Source organism: Lolium perenne, chromosome 1 (genome assembly GCF_019359855.2).
Source record: "Lolium perenne isolate Kyuss_39 chromosome 1, Kyuss_2.0, whole genome shotgun sequence".
NCBI lineage: Eukaryota > Viridiplantae > Streptophyta > Magnoliopsida > Poales > Poaceae > Lolium > Lolium perenne.
Genome location: NC_067244.2, coordinates 177,377,228 through 177,390,733, shown reverse-complemented (window position 1 = coordinate 177,390,733; position 13,506 = coordinate 177,377,228). Strand labels below are relative to the sequence as shown.

General features: G+C 41.7%; 2 long non-coding RNA genes across 5 annotated transcripts; one reads left to right on the top strand and one right to left on the bottom strand.

Moving 5' to 3' along the window:
- Positions 1-1,718: 1,718 nt before the first annotated feature.
- On the bottom strand, positions 1,719-4,040 carry LOC127314046 (uncharacterized). Of its 3 annotated transcripts, none has more exons than XR_007859312.2 (7): positions 3,727-4,040; positions 3,444-3,583; positions 3,307-3,343; positions 3,110-3,212; positions 2,583-2,743; positions 2,336-2,411; positions 1,719-1,938 (listed from the first exon to the last, which is right to left on the bottom strand). It is a non-coding gene; the product is annotated as an uncharacterized lncRNA (long non-coding RNA). The 3 variants fall into 3 exon arrangements; XR_007859314.2 differs by having other exon boundaries at positions 2,336-2,404; XR_007859315.2 differs by lacking the exon at positions 3,307-3,343.
- A 4,529-nt stretch (positions 4,041-8,569) lies between these two features.
- On the top strand, positions 8,570-12,999 carry LOC127314070 (uncharacterized). Of its 2 annotated transcripts, none has more exons than XR_011745097.1 (6): positions 8,570-8,914; positions 8,990-9,134; positions 9,842-9,999; positions 11,626-11,735; positions 11,860-11,964; positions 12,627-12,999. It is a non-coding gene; the product is annotated as an uncharacterized lncRNA (long non-coding RNA). The 2 variants fall into 2 exon arrangements; XR_011745096.1 differs by having other exon boundaries at positions 10,087-11,735.
- Positions 13,000-13,506: the final 507 nt, after the last annotated feature.

Below are 13,506 nucleotides of genomic sequence, written 5' to 3'. Positions count from 1 at the left end.
GTTTAGTTAGTTAGATCTTAACCAACATTTAGCCATGTCAAAAAAAAAACCAACATTTAGCAGGCCATGCGCAGCGCGTTTAGTTAGTTAGGTCTTAACCAAAAATTTCGCCTCGCGCCATGCGTGTTTGAGACCAAATTTGGCGCCCCCGCCTCGCTCTTCTTGGAATATTCCTACATTATGTCGCCCTAAAATGCCCTTTTTTAGGTATATCCATTAAAATGACTATCATTGCATGTAGGCGTATTATAGGTTTACGAGAAGCCATGCCTATGTAAAATCGAGCCCCGGGGTTTTCGTCTTCACCGTGAGTAGCCCAGCGTCATGCGCCCAGGTATCCCCAGTGTACTTTGCTCGTGGGATTGATGAAGAATCGGAGCCCAATGTCGATGGTCAAACTAATTGAGCCATGGTTCGAGACGAGCGATGGCCATGGCCAAAGCGGAGCGTGGCCGCATCGACCTCACTTAGGAGGGAGCGGGACGAGCTCGTGTTGTCTAGTGGCACGGCGCCTGGGCGAAGCCCTGCAAGGTTGATGAACAGGGAGGGATGCGGTCGTCTCCCATATGGATCTAGCGGGACAGTAGAGGACGAGGAGGCGGCGGGCTAGAGCTCAACCTCGTGGGTCGCGGTGGCGTTGCGTGGTCAGGATGTGACTGCATTGGTTTGGGCGCGGTCATGGTCGGATGTGTGCGTGAGGGTGGGGCGAGAGAACAAATGTGATTTGGGAGCGGTCATGGCGGCGCCGGTGTGTGAGCAGGCGCCATGGCAAGCAGATAAGGACGAAAGTTTGGCAGGTGGGGCCAAGGGAATGATGTCCACATGATGGCCTCGCATCGAAGGTCGTGCACCCGGAGGAAGTGTGGGCTCGATCCCCCGTATATCAGCAGTGTTTTTCATTGGAAAAGGGATCTTGTACAACAATATGGCAAGTTTGTAGAAAAATGGTCTGGTGGCCTCGAAGTTGAGTTTGGCACTACATGTTCAGAATTTTCGTGCGATATAGCCCTATTTGTGAATCAAGTGCCAAATCAGAGTTGTGTATAGGATGTTCCTATTCGTGTCCACCCTCTCCGTGCCATCTTGCTATCGCCTAACCCTTCCTTCGTGCCACCAGTGGAAATGGCGTCGGTCGAGGCACTCCCTTACCACCGAGTATTTGTGGTGCCTTTTGATGGCAATCAACGCTACTTGGGTCTTGTGACGTGTGGCTTGAAGGCATCATAAACCTTTGCCTTTTTTGTGTCTCCCACCATTGGACTTTGCTCATAAAAATAAACTCTATTCATTAAAAATACAATATCAAAATTTTAATTAAATCACTACAACATGACCCCTCCTACAGCAACGCATATATCTGTATCTAAATGCCAATATAGGCGTTGCTAGCGACTCTACCAACGAATAATGATGCGTTGCGTTTTTGGGTGTTGCAAAGGTACAATGCAACGCATATAGGTTCGTTGGTAACAGGGGCGTTGCTAGGCAGCAACGTATAGAACTAAGGGTGAGCAACGATTACATATGTTGGTGCTTACACTACCCGATTGAATTCATGACACACATAATATTGGTTTACTGCTTTCAAGCGGTGGTCCACATATAACAAAACAAATATTTATCTTTGTTTTGCAATTATTTTGAATTGGGTCCAGCCTATGCCTTGAAGACATACGTGAAGTGCGAAAAATCAATATCACTTTTTATAGAGAAGAGAAAAATACTATATATTGGATTAAAATCGTAGCATTACAAGAGGAACAACATCCACGTGAATACAACATCACTCCTTATATAAATATTGTGTTTACAACATCACTTTCTTCCTACGAGATAACTAAAGATGTTGGTATCAGAAGAAGATTATCAAGCAGAAACATCATTTTCTTCCTTCCATTCAATTTTTCACCCATATCATCCTCCCTTTATCTTTTGAATCTACAGAAAAATAAAAACTTGTTAACACAACAATGGAAAAAACATCAGTGTCCAATGCAAGTAAATTTTAGAAACAACATATTAAGAAGGTGTGCGTGTTTATATTAGAAAGCACAACTGCTTTAGGCACTTTTGAGTTTTACTTCTCCTGAAAATCATGCTTGTTGCCAGAAGTAACATCAATTTAAATAATTACTAGAGTACTAAAGTTTGAACATAGATCCACGTTTGATGATGTAATCACAGATGTTTCTTTCCTTGATAAATTGAACATAGACATGATTTTAACAGTGGTAAGACCATGTCTGTAGGCATTTCATAGTGTACATACATGTAGAGTGAAGTGTACTGAAAAATGAAAGAAACATGCTTCTTGGAATTTCTCAGTTGGTGATACCTTTAAATTCACATCTACATGTTGCTTGGAATCTCTTCCAGCACGTCAGTAGCATGCCAACGCCCGAGTCTGCATGCTACACGTCAACTCATTACCACACAGATCGAAATACAAAGGTAAATACAAAAAGATAAGTAACCATGATAAGCATATGAAACATCCATCTGATACCATATCATAAACTTATATTTAACTAGATCAATACAATGAATGTAAAACAAAGCACGGGCGATTAGCTTGCATTTACCTCGGGGTAAAGAGGAGTTTTTAGTGGTCTCAAAACAAGCCAAGATAGAAATATAGTTCCACTCCCTTTGTTTGCCAGCCAAAACTTCCAAGTATTGAGTAGGAAACACAAATAACATGTCCATCGAGTGAACTTCACCTCTATAACTGAAGTTTTTTTCCCTGGTACAGTTCAAATACGGGAGGTTTACTATTCTGGCCGTGGATTTCTATAACTAGCACGCAAACTGACATTTGACTGGCACTTATCAGCATTGCAGGTGCTTCTAATTGTGTATTTCTAAGCAGATAGCAGTAAGAAAATAAGAACGAGGGGCAATGCACCTAGATAATAAAATATATAGAATGTGCACACAGATTCATAATTAGCGTTTATGGTAAAGTTTGGGAAGGACCGCTGATATGGTCCAGTTAGAAAAAAATGTTAATGGGCATACTGTCGATAAGCCTGAATCTACACCCAGATTTTCTGCTCTACTAACAACTTAAGTTCTAGCCCTGTAGTTACATAGAGAACAGGTACCTTACCTAGCCAAGGTACGGGTGCATGACAATTAGTTCACGCACAAATTTCTTCTAATATGCTGAAGTAAAATCCAGTTATTTCTCGTAAATTTGTAGGTGCGGAAAGCTGCAGGAGGAAATACGTCATTACCCAGAATATAAACATATGCCCAGTTGCAAATATCAATTCTAATCCTTTTGCAATCTTCCTGATCACTTACTTAAATACTTAGAACAGTGCGCATGGAAAATCAGACTCTGCATTTAGCACTCACGATGCATTAGGTGAGAAGTCCTGTATATACCTAGGACAAGCCTAACACTGCACAAATAATAGCACGGGAAGACAGTTAGGCACCTGTGATGATGGACATGAGATGGCTATCATCGACGCCGGCGGCAACGTCAACAACGGTGGATGCTGGGCCTAGGCCCGACTGCCCTCGTTGCCCACAGGCACCAGTCCCAAATCCCCATCGGAACCTTCATCCTCACCACCTACCAACCGAAGGGGATGCGGCGAGGTTGCAGAATTAGTCAAGAATAGGAAAAACGAGACATGGATCTGAAGGGGGAAACGAGGAATCGCGCCTGGATTAAAAAGAGACATGAATCTGAAAGAGAGAAACGAGGAATCGTACCTGGATTGCCCTTGGTCCGCCATGACCACCATGCTCCACCTCGCCGCTTCTCCTTGCACACACGCCGCCACATCATTCATTGTGTAGTCGCCGCCTCGTGTGGTTTCCGAGCAGTAACAACAACATGAGGCAAGGGAAAACAGGAGAGGAAGAGAGAAAATGTAGTTCAATGGCTTGATTTGTGGCGGCGTACTGACGTTAGGGTTAAGATGGACTTGCGAGTAATGGGGATCAGAAGTTGGGATGGAGATGCGGAGGTGGAGGTGGGGGTGGACTTAGGCGTGGGGACGTGGGAGAGGTTGACGGTAGATACACATATCACCACCGTTGCAAACTATGTGTTGTTTTAGGGCTGATCATGTTGTAGTGAATGAAAATTTAATCATTTAGGATTTATTATTTAAAGTATTTTCTCTTGTCCTAAATTCCAAGAAAAATCAATAATTAGTAAAACTTCTAAAATAAGCAATAGTAACTTATAAAATAAAGAAAATATCAAAATAATTTTCTTTTATCATAATTATCATTGTTAGTATTTAAACCTCTAAATTGTATTTACCTTATTTATAATTGTTTATTAAAAAATAGGAAAAATGATAAACCCATTATTACCTTGAACTTAAAAGTTGTTTCTTAATTTCAACTTTACATAACAAATGATTTCTCAACAATGTTTGGACAAATAGAAAACCCTAGTTCAGTTATGAGTAAAACCCTAACTCCATGATTTTATGTGAAACACTAAATTTCTTTCACTCCTAAAACCCTAGGGGATTATGAAATGTAATCATATAAACTTAAACCTTACTCATATATCTATACTAAGAAAACAAAAGCATGCTCATGTTCTATTAAGATCATACTAGCCCAAATATAAATCAAGTTATTATTCCATGTCTTCATCTTGAATAAGATCTTATATGGCCAACTAATACCACCTCATGATGAACCCTAATTGATACTTATCACTATTAATCATCATTCATTTTTATAATTCCACTTTGATAAACTAAAGTAGCAACCATATATAATGATGTACATTATGTGCTAATTCTCAAGTAAATCATCCAACTACTATATGATTAGAAACTCATTTCATTTAAAGATCTACCTCATACTTACTTAAGTGAAACCCTTGAGAAGGAATTGTAAACCCTAGTTTTTATTCTCAAAGTCATCAACCTTAACCATCCTTATTTAGTATCACATCATTGTGATCAACCATAATAACAATACTATATAGTAATTCACTTTATATGTTCATGCTTAACTAAACCCTACAAATACTAGATGCATGTAACTTCATTTTGCTTAGGATCCATATAATACTTAATTAGGACACTCAACTGAGAACCATAGTAAACCATAGAAGCAAATAGTTTCTACTTGAAATACTTATTGTTCCTTATATAACATGTTCTTCAATAGTTATTCTTTTGAAGTAAGTAAGAAGTAATCATTAACCATATCCTATAGTATTAAAACTAACCATTGTTCTTTATTTGTTAACACTATGCCAATTACTATTCCTTGTGTGCCAATATAATTGCTATACTCTATTACACCACTTGTATATGATGCCGAGTTAACAAAACCCTAATAAGAACATTGTTTGGGAATCACTCTAAAAGTGCAACACACCCTAAAGCAATCATCACAACTCACTAATTATAAATCATCGGGGTTAGGTCACGCTAAGTACGATTGCATATCATACTATGCATTATAGCATTATGCCAATTTTTTAAACATTGTCCTTACCGGACGACGGTGATGCTATTTCAGAATTTGGAGTTATCCCGTATGGAAGTCCTTTCCTGCATAATCTTGTAGTCGAGAAAGGCAAGTTCATCACTTGCTCATGTCACCTTGATTATGTTTATCAAATTATTTTCACTACAGAGCAAATATTAATTTTCCAATTATGAATATGACTATGTGGTGGGTAATGGAACCATGGTTTGAGTTGATGGTGGAGGTTCCATTGCAATTAGGTTACTCATCTAGGATTAACAACCAATGTCGTACAGTAATTCTTGCGCCGTAATACTCGTGTTAGTCATAAGATCTGAAATTGGACGGAGTAGTTAGTTGTATTTCTTACTTCTATACATCAATGGACGCACTTTACCGGAGCAGTTGCATCCAGGAAGGACCAACCGGAGTGGTGGGAACCCCTGAAGTCCTCATGTTATCGTGGTCTATGATGGGTTGTAGAAGACCGGTGAAGGTGCTGAGGTCAAAACTTACCTTAGGAGTCCGTGGGCTGGCGGGAGCATAGAATCGAGGTCGGACAAAGGAACCGACGAGGATCCAAGACCGTAACTACAATACGGGTGGGTGTGCGAAATCGCGGAGAAATACAATGATTGGCTAGGACCTTATATTGGGCCTCACACCAAGGAAGTGTGGACAGGAAAGTACGCCCGGTTGGCAACAAGGATAAGTTCTATCATGGGTAAAGCAACACCTCTGCAAAGTGTATCAAATTGTGGCTTGTCACTCCCTGCTCCAGGTTTAGAACTACGAACGCGACCAGAAAGGAACTTCATGAAGTTCTAGACACCCGTTGAAGGTTGACGGATATAGTTTTTCAGAATAAAAGCAACCTTTGAAGAAATGTTTACGGAAACGTGCATTGCCTATGACTTCCTGGTCTATGGCTGCAACTGTTGCATTAAACACCTCTTTTCCTATAACAAACTTGTTGAGTACGCTCGTACTCACCTTCTTTGACCCCCCTACTTAGACATGGAGGCATCGAACGAGGATCTACAATGAAACTCGAAGACAGATGAGTCAACTACTTGAAGAGATAGGACTCTGCCAGACGGAGTCAATCATTACATCCATCATGAAGAAACCTAGATTATAAGTAGAGGGGAACTAGTTTCCTAATCTTAGCACCTACTTAGCTAGAATCCAGTCATAGCCCCTCTATAGATAGAGTTAGTGATAAGTTAGACTACGAGTTGTTCTTTTGGAGTTTATTTGCAATTTTACCTCATTGTAAAGTAGGAGGTTGTGCTGATCTTCTGTATAGAGTCTGTGTGTAATTCTATAGACATGTCTTGGCCCTACAAATGTTTCTGTTGTACCACTCCGAGTGGTGTAATACTAGTGGAACAATGTTTCATTAGTGTTATGTCAATCACTTGCATACTACACCACGTAGTGGTATGATGGGTCACCACACAATGCGTTATTTTTTGACCATGGTGATGACACTTTGATTCCACATGGTCTCGGTCGTGTGTTATCTTTCTTGCTTCATCGATGACACTTTGGCGTCGCCCCATAGTCTCAACCATCGAATGCATTTCCCTCGTGCCGAAGACACTCCTCGATGTTCTCGGGCATCGTGCTAAAGATAGGCACATGATGAAGTCAAAATGTGGTGGTTTGCCTAACAATTCACACAAGATAGGAGAAACAATAAATGTATATAAAAAAGTTATGAGTGACATACATGGAGACCCAACAAGCACTTTATGACGAAGGGGTTTTCCAAATCTTATGGGTGTGGTACTCGACAAAGGGACACCACTATCAACTCCCGGTAGAGGCACCGAGCTTGGACACATGTCCACCATTGTAAGTGTAATTAAGGTGAAGTGCCATCTCTCGAAGACACAATATCAACATAACAATATTAGTAATGTCACCGTTTCAAAGCATGCATGATTGCATCTGCCCTTGCTCGACCGATCAAATCCTAATGTGGTAAAGCACACGGTATGAAGAGCGAATTGTGTCTCATGGTTAAGAACAAAAAATTTAGGCAAACACTAATTAACTTAGTAGTGGTAGGAGTATTTTTTTCCATCTGGGCTTCCACCCCTTTCCATTACAAAAACATAAATAACCAGCTCAACTAGTTCACGTTATACGAAGAAGGGGGAGACAAGGGAAGCGGGTTGGTGGAGTAGCATGAAACCCACTACGAATGCTCGATACCAAGTATCCACTATGGGACGAAAACCTGCTACCACTAGCCAACAACACAAAAAATTATAAAACAAACTCAGAGACCTAAAACCGTAGTACCTAGGATACAAAAGAAGAACACTCCCAACAATTTTTTTTCTTGAAGGAATGCAAACTTCGGGATCCGAAACTATTCTCCCATCTTGAGAAACAAAGGATATGATCCGCCACAAGTAGTAGATTGAGCTCTCAGCAGACCCATCACAACTTCCAACATCTTCGTAGCTCCAAGATTCAACTTCTCTTTACCTTGATCTTCCAAAAAATGTGAAGCAAAGAAAATAATCTCACACGGAGTTCTCATTCTATGTTTATCAAAGGTAGCTTTATTTCTGGTAGTCCAAATAGCAGATGTAGCAACCATGAAGTAATCATCCCCATGACGTAAATTAGCATGAAACCATGCCCATGACTGTCACAAATTGTTAGGGTATAGGTTGTTACCCAAAATCTGCTCCATCGCCCCCACACCACCCAAGCTGTATGACACTGAAAAAAAGGAGATGATTTACCGAGTGTACTTGATCACAAAAAGAACATAAAGGGGATCCAGACTATTTTCTTTGCCCCATATTATGTCTCGTTTATTGGTAAACTAAATAAATATGAGCACATAAAATATAGGCACCGTTTTGAGCTAGGATGCCAACAAAATGTAATTAATTTCAGTCAAGCGGGAGAACTCTGAGCGCTAAAACTCAAGTCTTTGAGGGGAGGCGGTGTCCACCGGCCCACCAGCCCATTTTGCAGCTCGGCAGCGCCCACCGGCCCATTTTGCAGTCCGTCAGATGCAGACTGAACAAAAATAAAACCGCGGAGACGCCGCGATCCCCTCGCCCTACCAAATCGAACGCCGCCGCCGCTCATCCCCACCGCCGTCCACCTCCCCTCCTGAGCCCCACGCGCAAGATCGACGGAAGCCGCCATGGACTCGCGAAGCAGTGAGGCTGAGCCCCCAGGAACCACTGCGTCGCGGCGGCCTTTTCGCCGGCGCGCGCGTGCACCGGTAGGACGGTGCGCGGCGCTCCGTCGAAGTCGCCGCCTGCGTCGCGTGCGTGGACGGCGGGTGCGTGCTTCACGCCGGCGAGGTGCTGCCGGCCATCCGGTCGCGGCGGCGCAGCTCCACCGTTCTGTTCCCTGTCTCCGCCGAGGACCAGACCGTGGCCCACGCGGCGCCTTGTTCCGTGTCGTCGCCCTGCAGGTACGGTATCCAAACCCTAAACCCAATACTTTTGCTCCCCTGATTCAGTTTGACTGAAAAATTGCTTCTTGGCAGAGCAGCAGGAGGAGGATGGAGGCGTCGTAGCAGTAGTACCGCCGGTCCAGCAGCTTCTCCGACCAGGACTCGACAGCGCACCTCGTCCCCGTCCGACTCCCTCAGACATCTGGTGCTGCTACTCTGTTGGGGCCGCAGTTTTCAGGTATGGGAAGCTCTTGCCGGCAGCTGTGAACGGTTTAGCACCATTGAGTTATAAAGCTAGCACTCGACTAGTTTCTGTTGTTGGCGATGTTCTGAAGCTACTACGTGGATTCATAGCTCCTGGGTTAGTTTGACAGTGTAGCCATCTAGTGTGGTTAGCAAATTAGGGGGATCAAGTATGAAGGCTATGCATTTTGGTAGTTGTGCATTCTATTTTCTTCACTCGTCCCTGGTACTAGCAGGTGCAAGTTAGAGCTAGGTTTTATGTAATCGGGTTTTCGAGAAAATAACGGCGATATGTTTCTTCCAACACGAAATACTCTGTCTTGATATAAATATAAGTTCCAGCTAGTTTGTTTTGTCCTGAATTTGCCATCGCACCAATTGGTTTTATAAAATCAGTACAGAAAATTACTGAGCAATGAAGCAAGGAAAGATTGAGAGCTGCCAATAATCAGTAAAGAACCTCCAAGCTAATCATTCTTATTCTAGCTTGTTACGGCGTGCACAAGTTTATAGTCTGTGAATAATCTACATGCTAACCCTCTTGTTTACTTGTTTCTGGGCGTTATCATGCAATTTCAGAACTATTTGTTTCTTTAGCTATTCATGTCAGGACACGCTATGTTTGTATACGATAACTTGAGCACTTTAGGATCTCAATTCCTAAATCTCTCCTTTTAATTTGAAGTATCTTGCTTTGTGTAGGCAGTGACACGGGAAAAGGCATTGGAGCTAGTGACTTGGCTTGTAATTTCGAGGACACGTGTGCGCAGATTTACTACAGCTGCAGCAGCAGGAGCGCGATGACGGCCGTGGAGGCAATTGCCAGCAGCAGAGCGAGCATGCAGGAGTGGCTGTAGTAGGTGAGGATGATGCTTCCTTATCAAACTGGAATGACAGAGTTTACTAATTGTGACTTATATGTTTTTTTCGTTATTGTCTGTATCTAGGTTACTCTCTTGCTTAGCCTCATGGATAGAAGATGATGTTGATGAGAGCACTCCTATGCATATCCCTTAATGTTTAGTGTCCTATATGCATTACTTGTAATTAATCAAACTACTGTCCAGCTAGTTGGTAAAATCTGTTGCTGTTTTTTAAGTCATGCCTGATTGTTATACATTATCAATTTAATCTTCTTTCTATAAATCCTCTAAGTGAAGATAACTGCTGCCAAGTGGATGAGCTTTAATTTTCTACGTCATGCTATAGCCATGAATATATACTGATTTATGCCTACGCACATATTTGTATGGATGAGGCCATGGATGTGGCCATACAGGACCTCCTCCATGACCTGAATCTGAAGACCATGTAGGGCGTGACCGTGGAGTGCAGGAGGTTGCTCCCAAGGACCACCACTGCGACCTTGCTGCTGTTGTTCAGGGCCATGTCAACACTGCAATGTTTTTTTTGCTTTGTTTGTCAGCATTGGGCCTCCATTATTTGGTTAAGCATGTCATCATATTGTTGATGTGGAGCTTACTCCTTTGTATTAATCATGTTGGTTGCTGTCCGTCCTCTGTTTACATTAGATTTCGAGGGCGTTGAGACCTGAAACCTTAGTTTCTGGTGCTCAAGTAGAGATGCATGCATTTGTAAAATGGGCATGTGTACAACAGATGCTATATTTCAGAGTTACACTATGGTCTAGTAGTTAATCTAGCTTGTTCTGTTTGCACATTCAGTCAAAAAATTAGCACACAAAGCAACATGTCTGTGTATGAACAATCATATTAAAACCTTAGTATTTAGTTGAATTTGGTATTGGTCGAGGCCCTAATATCCTTCTTTGGTCCTGCCCACAGCATTTAGTTAATTATTTTCCTGATACTAATTGCATCTTCTGGTAATGCTGAAGCTCTGCTACTGAAGCATCTAGTCAGGTGCAGCTAGTTCCTTGTACTGATGTGTTGTTGATTTAAGAGCTACCATGGTTTAGTCTTGCTAGCACTTCTAGATCTTTTTTTGCATATATAATAATGATCTTTTGGAGTACTGAATCCTAAATGCTCAATGTTGGTAGTACGAATTGGTAATCTTCTGTTTGTACCATGCTATTTGATACTGCATAGTCTGCATACCTGTTTGTTAAATATATTCCTGGTTTAATTTTCTACTGCCTACATTTGAACCATTGAATGCTAAGGGCTGTTTGCTCTATACATTGTTTATGTTGCTATATTATATTCAGTCATGATAGTGTTTGTGTGATTTTGATGTGCACATTTAGATGTTTGAGTGCTACTCCTACCATCTTATAGTTGAAATTCTCTTTCTTTTTTGCTAAACTAAGACTCCATGACAGCAGCCATTGAATTACTTGCAGTCTGCCTCTAGTAGTAATATTGTTTTGTTGCCAGGTTCAAATGTGCTTGTGCTTTTCTCACTGAAGCTAAAGCTAGTTTATGTGGTTTGTGTGATTTAGAGCAGATCTTGTTTAGGTAAACTAATTCTTATCTTTGTTCTTGTGCTATTTCTGGTTATAGAATAGATAAGAACAGAGTTTGCTGTACTAACCATGAATAAGTGCGCACTACTTGTAAGATGGATTCCCCAGAGACAACTGAGACATGTCTCGAGCATCAATCGCACAATGGTAAGCATACTGTAGCTTTTGAAAGCCTTTTTCTTTCTTCTAGAGCATGTCAATTTCTTTGGTTAAACACCTACTAGGATAATATAACTGTTGTTAATTGTCTTATATTATGTATCTCTTTCAGTATTTCATATCACTGGACTGTTGCATTCGAGAGCATCTTCGTAGCTGTTGAGAATGTTGTATGGTGCGGTGGCAGCAATGCTTGGCCTTGGCTACAACCTCTCCGGTGAGCTCCTGGTTCAATCTTCGATCCCCAGCTCTTGTGTGCTCTGTTATACGACGGACATCTAGTTGTGGTTATTATGTGCTTTGGCGTATCAGCCGATGATCTAAATATTTCTGGGAACATGAAGTCTCCTTTGGTTCACGTTTTTTTTTTTTTATAATAGCAAGTGCGCTTTTATCTTGACAAAATCACCATCTTACCTCTGATACGTCCTTGCATTCTTTTTGTTTTTATTATACATGTTGAATTAGCTCCATTGAATCCTTAATCGATCTAAGCATAGTGGCAGATGGCACTTGTCTAGCTGCTATTTTTTATACCGCTGTTGTGTCGTGTTCATTTGATTTCTGTCGCTGTTGATGAATTACAGTCAGTTTCTAGCCTGCAACAAGATGAAATCTAGTACATTGATACCAATGCTGCTGAGTTTTGCGATTTTATATTCTGTGGCTGGTGTTTGAGTCTGAAAATAATTCATGCTGACTAATTCTTTTAGTAGCCTGTGGTAGTTGTTTCAATTGGTCAGACGTGTATTGCTGGGAGTAGATTAGTGTATATTGTTTCTTTGCTACAGTCATGACATTTTATGAAAATTTGCTTAGCCAAAGGTGAAATGTTTGCTGTATTATACTGATGTTGAGATTTGTCACCTACTTGTCCAGGGAAGTGTAAGCGTGAGATGGTAACGCTGTTGGTTTATAGAGTTGGGGACGGCTGCTTTGCCCCTTGCTGCCTCTGGCTTCTTTGTCACAGCTTCGGTGGCAGTGCCTGCTGCTGTGTTTATGTGTAGTATTCAGTTGCATTTTGACAAGTTGTAATAGTTTCTTTTGTAAATATTCTATGGTAAATACTACTTATCATAGGCCGATGTGAAGCAGATCGGACCGATCTGACACCCTCGATTCCTCCCTGCATCCAATGGCCCCTGCAGCAGCCCGCTGTCTTCTTAAAAAGGCAGCCCGGAAATTACACACGGTGACTCCCATAATATTGCTGCCCTTCTTCCTCAAAACCGTCACTGCTCCTTATTCCTATCCTTCCCAGTTCACCTATACCGCTGTGCTCCACCCACCATTCCCTGTCCTGCAGGTTCTTTGATGTTCTGAAGTGCTATGATAGTTTTAATTTTATATCTTGTTTGAAGCAAGATCATGGACGCGGGCATTGAAATCCATGAGGTTGTTGATCACACTTTACAACAGTGACAAGCCGGCGACTCCATGCTTCATCGAGCATGTCTGACGTCATTACTTGTTGGCTTACTGTTGATCTTGGGCATAAACACGCTGACATTTGCAGCACCATGAATTTTGGTGGAGTCCAAGACTTCAAGACGATGATGACTAAGGGGCGCTCGAAGGACAATGGCATCCATCCAGGATGTGCTTGTGTCTTCGCCCAAATAGTTGATTATTTGTAGTTGCAACATATATTGGATCCGAAGCTCTTATTTATACAGAGACGCTTAGTACTTGATCCGTTACCATTTGACACGAATCTCTACTCGGAAGCAAATTCATCTTTCAACAGTAGCGAACTTTA